The sequence below is a fragment of the Arachis hypogaea genome, chromosome 6 (assembly GCF_003086295.3).
Source record: "Arachis hypogaea cultivar Tifrunner chromosome 6, arahy.Tifrunner.gnm2.J5K5, whole genome shotgun sequence".
NCBI classification, from domain to species: domain Eukaryota; kingdom Viridiplantae; phylum Streptophyta; class Magnoliopsida; order Fabales; family Fabaceae; genus Arachis; species Arachis hypogaea.
Window position 1 is genome coordinate 78,732,361 of NC_092041.1, and position 7,080 is coordinate 78,739,440.

The following is a 7,080-nucleotide window of genomic DNA, read 5'->3' on the forward strand; positions in this document are numbered from 1 at the left end:
TGCATGCATATGAATAGTTGCATTCAATAAGTTGTTTACCCTTTGATCTTTCTTCTTGTTTGGTTTAGCATGACGACATGCTATTGTTTAAGTGTAGGAAAATTGATGATTCCATATTTGACGATATATTTTAGCTTGATTTGAATGGATTTCATCACATAAACTTACACTTATTCACTTAAATAGCATACTTTTGTGTTTTCTCCCTAAATTGATCCTAAATGTGAAAACATGCGCTTTTGTGCTTAAATTAGTGATTTTAATCCCACTTTTATGCCATTGATGCCATGACATGTTTGTTGAGTTATTTTAGGTCCTAGAGGCAAGATTGACAAGGTAAAAGTAGAAGGAAGCATGTACAAGGGAGAACACATGAAGAAAACAAAAGAGAAGTACACAGCTATGTGTGCGTATGCACAACATCTGGTGCGTATGCACAAGAAGAAAATTAGCTTGTGTGCGTACACACAACCTTTCGTGCATACGCACAAGTGAAAGTTTAGCGAGGTGTGCGTGCACACACATCTGTGCGTACGCATAAGTCCCTGTGCGTGACTTCATTAATGAAGCACGTGGCTCGCGAATTCGAGGCTCTCTTGGCCCAATTTTTGGAGTTACTGAAGCCTTTTGTGATGCTATATCAAAGGGAAATGATCATACATGAAAGCATTAGTTTAGGAGGCCTCCAAATATGCAATAGGAGTAGGAGTAGTGTAGATAGCAAATTCTCTCTTAGGGTTTATTAAATTTCCATTTTAGCATTTTATAGCAAGCTTTGATTTTGGATTTTACTCATCTTTATTGTAAGTACTCTTTAATTTTCTCTTTAATTACTGTAACAGCATGTCATACAGAGTCTTATGCTTAAGTCATAAAACAGAGTTGGCAACGTATTACGACTTCTAAAAATAAAATTTAGTACGTATAGTAGTATGAATAATGATTATAACTAGGAGCCTTTGAAGAAAAAAGGGATAAAACAAAATCGTAACTTGAAAAGCGCAACACTCTGATCGATAACATAATGTAACGGATGAAGGATAAGCTAATGCAAGGTTATGCATATACAAATGAGTGCCAAAAACATGAATATCAAAACTCTAGTTCCGGTTGCGAAGATAACCGGTTCGAGCATAGAAATATATAGAAATATATATAAAGCAAGAAATCCAAAGGAAACCCAAAAGGCGAAAATACAAAACCTATTCTCCAAAGTCACCTCTAAGAGGAGTTAAAAGTGTATATATTATTTAGTGGAGATAAAGTATCTAAGAAAAACATAGAAACCAAAATAGAGTCCCGAGAGCCAAGGATCTTCGCTAATCCAGAAGTCTACAGCATGCTTCAGCGAGAAGCCTTACGACCTGCATCTGAAAACCACAAAATCTGCATGGGTGAGAACCGGAGGTTCTCAGTATGGTAACAGTGCCCACATATCTAACATGTAATGTCTTGGGAAAGCCGAAGGCAATCCTAGAACTTCCAACAGATAAATCAAAGCTTATAAACAGGCTAAACCATAAATGGCAACTAACTAAAGATATTTAGTCTAACTAATACTTTCCTTTCCAAATCCTTCAGACCTCCCAACCACCAGCAGGAGTATAATATGGCAGACACAGTTATATCAGATAAGAGATATACAAATAGGAAGCTGATACGACATTTAGACATTTAGCAAGTAATATGCAGTCAATTAGGCAATCTTAAATAATTCACATAATATGCATATGATGTATGCCTGTCCTAATGGCTGATGAGTCTCATCTCTCAGTTATAAAGCCAACCTGACAAGTCCTGATAGCTAACCATTAGACTGTCCCTCTTTCGTGCATCCCCAACTCGAGTTATACTCAACATAATCATGATTATAATCATAATCATAAAACACCCACACTGGTGTTTATCCATACAACACCCACACTAGTGTTTATCCACGGGGGCGAGCTCATCTGGAACTTTCACAGTGTCCGGCCACACTTAAGACATAGGGTCAGCAAAGTATCGAGTCTCCACCTAGAGCACATGGTCACTAGTAAATGCTTTCTCCCAGGAAAACCCGTATCTCAGATAGTGGAAGTGCAACATTCACATTTCATTCAATATGCATATATGCAATTATACTCAGCCATAATTCAATAATGACTCCGCCGTAACTCGGCAATAACTCAGCCATTCGACTCATAATTCAATCCATATCTAGCCAATTTAATAACAAATACAGCCCATCGGCTCATGGCACATAAAGCACTTCCACCGCCATCCTCCGTATCTCATACAATCATATTTGATAATCATTGATCATTATTTCTCCCTTTTCTTCGTTCACAATTTACCACATTCCCTAGCTTCTTTCTCATTGCTAGGCATATCATAATTAAAACTTAAAAATCAACTTTGGGGTGAAAACAGGACCACACGCACGCGTGGAAAAGCCAAAAAGTGCATCGACGCGTAGGCATTGGCCACGCGTACACATGGATGGGAGAGAAGCCAAGCGACGCCTACGCGTGGGTACGATTTGTGCCCCACGGACAAAACCAGCACAATTCTCGCACAACTCTCGAAAAGTTGGCTGGGCATTCAGTGCAGCACACCGACGCATACGCATCGGCCACGCGCACGTGTGGGTGGTGAAAATGACGCGTACGCGTGGGCCACGCTTACGCATGGGTGTGCATTCTGCCAAACATTTTTCTAAGTTAAAAGCTGCAGAATTCACAGTTTCAAACCCCAATCTTCCGACGGGCATAACCTCTTCATTTCAAATGATTTTTCACTCGTTCTTCAAACGGCATAAACATCCCGGATCCAATTTCATTTCTAAACAAGTTTGACACAAATCGGGGATTCGGAATCCAAGTTATGCTCCTTCATAGTATGCCCAAATACCACATTTTTATACAAAACCACGAAGTGCCATTTCCAAAACAAACTAATTTCAAACCTTTTTAAAATCAACCAAAACATACCAAAAATCAACTTCAAGCCTCCTCAACTCATACATTCACATTTTTACCAAAATTCACAAAACCACCATCCCACCATTTTAACCGATCTCAATCAAATACCCAATTCCAACACATTTTCATGTCATATATTTTTTCTCATCCCAATTTTTAACAACACCATTTCTAACCAACCATCATTACACATAATCAATATCATACTCACCATCAACATGGTTTCACCCATAATTTAACCTCAATCAATCATCAAGCATATATCACAACATACATATTTCTCATGCATCATACTATCAATGCCAATATTCATAATCACATATATAACCACACCATATATCTCAACCATTCAACAAATCACTTTTCCACAAGCTCTCAAGGTTTCAACACCTCCAAGAACAGATTTTTAGCACACCAAAGTCCTTTTCCAAGCTTTTTAAAATCTCAATTAAGCTTCAATATTCACATACACACTACCTAAGCTACAATTATCATACCTAAACACAACAACTCAATACCCAAACATCATAGAACAACAAATTCCAATAGGATTGAGAATCTTACCACACCCAAGGTTTAAGGAGACACGATTAATCTTCTCCTTCAAGAGAGTTGAGTCCTTTAACATCAAAGAGCCCAAAATCTCAATACTTTTTTGCATGAAATTCGAAACTAAGGGATGAATAACTGAACCAAAATCGTGGCTTACTTCAAGAATAAATGGGTGGGTTTTGTAGAGCTCTTTGCGGTGAACGCGTGGCCACAAACGGTGCGGCAATCGGAGCTCTAGATCAAAAGTTATGGTGGTTTGAAGATCAACCAAGGGTTAGAACTTTGGAGAGTGTTCTTCCCCTTTCCATTTTCCTTTTTAGGGTGTTCTAGTGTGTAGAGAGGAGAGAGAGTGCTGAAAATTAGGGTTTTAGATTTAGTTATGTTGGGCCAAGGGCCCATTATGGGTCCGGTTGGCCAGGTTTGGCCCGTTCGGTCCAATCTTGGGCCGATTTCTATAAAATTGATATCGAAATTCTCGTCTCAGTTTCTTCTATCATAATAAGCCATAAAAATCACATTTTTATCTTTCTAGAATAAATTCTCATTTATGGGCTAATTATTCATTAATTAACCGGGTTTTACATTCTACCCACCTAATTGGGAATTTTGCCCACAAAATTCAATTTCAAAATCCTGAGAATAGTTGCGGGTAATCAGTTTGCATCTCTGACTCAAGTTTCCAAGTGTGCTCGTCAACACTGGCTCGACTCCATGCCACTTTGACTAACGAAACCTCTTTTTCACGCAATCATTTGATACTCGTATCGTCAATTCTGACCGGAGCCACTGGAAACGTCAAATCTTTTTTTAACTGAATGGATTCAGGTTCTAACACATGGCTAGCATAAGGAGTATACTTCCAAAACTGCGACACATGAAATACGTCATGCATGTTCGAAAGGTGGGGTGGTAGAGCCATCTGATACGCCACCGGTCCAACCCTCTCCAGTATCTGAAATGGACTAATATACCAAGGATTCTGCTTCTTCGTTTTAATTGCCCTACCTACTCCTGTGGTTGGAGTAACTTTAAGGAAAATATGGTCTCCTTTCTCAAATTCCAGGGGCTTTTGCCTCTGATCGGCGTAACTCTTCTGACGACTCTGTGCATTAAGCATCCTATATCGGATTTTATTGACTTGTTTAGTGGTCTCAGCTATCATCTCCGTCCCCCAACAAGCCTTTCTCCCTAGCTTCATACCAGCATAGTGGAGATTGGCATTTCCTCCCATACAGAGCCTCATATGGAGCCATTTCAATGCTCGCATGGTAGCTATTATTGTATGCAAACTCCACTAGCGGCATATATCGATCCCAGCCCGTTGGCTGATCCAGAACACAAGCCCTTAACATATCTTCTAAGGTTTGGATCGTCCTCTCGGATTGACCATCTGTTTGAGGATGGTAAGATGTGCTCAAGATTAAATAGGTTCCGAAAGCTTTCTAAAATGCACCGCAAAACCTCGAAGTGAAACGAGGATCTCTATCAGAAACTATAGTAGTAGGTACACCATGAAGTCTCACAATTTCCTTTATGTATAACCGTGATAGCTCCTCAAGGGTGTAATTCATCCGAATGGGTAAAAGGTGAGCTAACTTCGTCAGTCGGTCCACGATCACCCAAACATCATCAAAACCGGCCCTAGTGCTTGGCAATCCCGACACAAAGTCCATTGCAATGCTTTCCCATTTCCATTGCGCAACCTCTAAAGGTTGCAACATCCCGAAAGGTCTTTGATGTTCAATCTTTACCTTTTGACAAGTTAAGCACTTCGAGACGTACTCCGCCATATTATTCTTCATACCAGGCCACCAAAACATGGCTTTTAAATCATGGTACATCTTAGTACTCCATGGGTGAATAGAGAATCCGCTTTTGTGTGCTTCCTATAAGATATCTTGCCGCAAAGTGCCAACATTTGACACAATGATCCTACCCTTGAATCTCTATAACACATATTGGTCCTCCGACACTCTCCACAGTTTCCCTTACTCAATAGTTGGTAACACCTTTGATAACGCGTCATTATTTTCATGAGCCTTTAGAAGTTTGGATTTAAAATCACTTGAGATCTGTAATTGACTCAAACATAGAGTCCCAGATACTTCTTGAACACCAATTTTCAGACTTTCGAATTCCTTGAGCAACTCCTCTTCTCGAAGCATCATCCAAGCAGCATACAACGACTTCCGACTTAACGCATCTGCCACTACATTCGCCTTCCCCAGATGGTAATTCAACTCAAAGTCATAGTCCTTCAGTAATTCCATCCACCTCCTCTGTCTCATATTAAGCTCTTTCTGATCAAAGAGATACTTCAAGCTCTTGTGATCAGAGAAAACTTGGAAATTAACCCCATAGAGGTAATGCCTCCACACCTTTAGTGCAAACACAACCGCAGCAAGCTCCAAATTGTGCGTAGGGTAATTAACTTCATGAGGTCTCAACTGCCGTGAGGCATACGCCACCACATTACGATGTTGCATCATCACGCACCCTAGACCCTTCAGTGAGGCATCACAGTACACCTCAAATGACTCATTTGGCTCAGGTAACACCGACACAGGCATGGTGGTCAACTTTTGCTTCAACGCCTGAAAGCTCTCCTCACACTCAGGAGTCCAAACAAATGGTGTGTCTTTGCGGGTTAACCTTGTCAATGGCAAAGCTATCTGCGAAAAGCCTTTGATTAATCTCCGGTAGTAGCCAGCTAAGCCCAAAAAACTCCTTATCTCAGTTACAGATGTTGGTCGTCCCCAATTCATTACAATTTCCACCTTAGACGGGTCTACAGCTATCCCCTGCTTACTCACCACGTGACTGACAAACCCCAAATTGACGGATTGTTTTGTATTGAATTTAGAGTATCTTGATAGCCTTTTGTCACATTTAGCCTAGGAATTAGCATGGTTTTGTTACTTAAGTGTAAAAACATGCTTTTTGAGCCTTATTTTGATGAATTCTAGTTTCTCTTTGATTCCATAAGATGCCTTGATGTGTTTGCTAGTAATTCTAGGATTAAAATAGGCTAGGCATGGATCAAAAGAAGTAAGGAAGGAAGCATGCAAGTGGGGAGAAGCACAAAAAGCCAAAGAATTGATCCCGGCCAAGCACGCGTACGCGCACAAGGCGCTCGCGCGCACATCGCAGAACTAGCCAGGGACGCGCACGCGTACCGTGCGCTCACGCGCCGATGGTGGCACATGAGTTCATTAATGTAACACGTGCCTGGCGATTTTGGAAGGTTTCAGCAACCAACTTTGGCGCCAAAATGCATATAAGAGCCAAGGATTGAAGGGGATTGACACACATTCACACCCATAGATTGATTAGGAGATCATTAGATAGATAGTTAGTTTTAGAAGTAGTTTCTAGAGAGAGAAGCTCTCACTTCTCTCTAGAATTAGGATTAGGTTTAGGTTAATCTCTCTTCTTAGATCTAGGTTTAATTCATGCTTTGATTCAATTTTCTTCTATCAATTCTCAATCTTCTCATCTCTCTCTTTCTAGTTATGTGCTTTCATAATTGTAATTCTTCACTTGTTTTGGATAGATTGTTATTCCT